Genomic DNA, 1290 nt, shown 5'->3' with positions numbered 1-1290 from the left:
CCTTAACTCACAAAAGGATACTGAATATTTGGGCAGCAGCTATTGCGGCTTGTTATGAAAATAAATTTTGTTTTGGTTTCCTTCTTTTCCTTTATAGAAATATCATACTAAAAAATACTGAAAAATTATTAGTGATTAAATATTACCAGTAATTCAATAATTTTTTGGCCAGTATTTAATTTCTAGTGAATACTGATAATAAAATCACTGTTAAATATTGATAGTAATCAAATACTGAGAATTATTATGCGAAGGTGAAACATGAGAAAATCATAATGTTTACAAAAATATACTTATATTCCTAATTTTCTCATGTCTCATAAAACTACTAGATATCGAAGGTTGTCAACACATTCCAAACTTTTATGAATCCTCCTACGATAATTTCGACCGCAAGCGGTATAACCACCACTGGTCAGTCACCTATCTATGTCCTGACCGCATTAAACTGTTGTTTAACCTGACGATCGAGCGCGCACGCGGTGACTCTGATGACTCCAACGATGTTTTTACAATTCATGCTTATATAATGTATCCTTATAGTGTTCACAGTATATTATAACATACCTAGCAAACATCAAGTAATAGTTATATAATTTTTACTTGATGTTTGTTGGATAATTTATTCATAGATATTGAAACAATGCAATTCGATAAGCGATGAATATTAATGTAATGTAGTGAAATAGTGATAATTACTTTTAAAGTTTTAACAGAATGTTTTAGTAATTAATGATAAACAAATAAAATAAAAAAATCCCAGAAAATCCAAATTAAACATATCGAATTACTAAATTTTGAAAGAAACTTTTAAAAAATACTAATTAAAACAATAGCGTCGTTCTATAAAATGAAGGTTTCCTTAAACGGAATAAAAGTTTTTATTTTCATCATTTTAAAAAATGATATTTGTTTAAAAATATAATATTTTAATAAAATAAAAAACAAAATTAAACAAGTACGAATATTAAATCTAAAGAATTCTAATTCCTCCGAAAAACGGTACAAGAAGTATAAGAAATATGCAATAAAACAAAGTATTAATGATTACCAGTAACAAGTATTATTCTAAGTATTATTCTATAAGTACTGATTTTATAAGTATTGATATGAAACATTACTGAATTTGAAATACAAGTAACAAAAATAACTAGTAAATGAATAAAAAATATATTATATTCGTAATGTTTTTAAAATATTGCTGCAATATTGCTAAAGTAATATTGCAAATTAATGTCTCTACAATGTCTCTGCAACATTGCACTGCAATATGCAATCTTGCAACGTTGT

This window comes from Odontomachus brunneus, unplaced genomic scaffold, assembly GCF_010583005.1.
Source record: "Odontomachus brunneus isolate Ranch 3 - 2012 unplaced genomic scaffold, Obru_v1 Obru_scaffold_231, whole genome shotgun sequence".
NCBI lineage: Eukaryota > Metazoa > Arthropoda > Insecta > Hymenoptera > Formicidae > Odontomachus > Odontomachus brunneus.
This window is presented reverse-complemented; position numbering follows the sequence as displayed.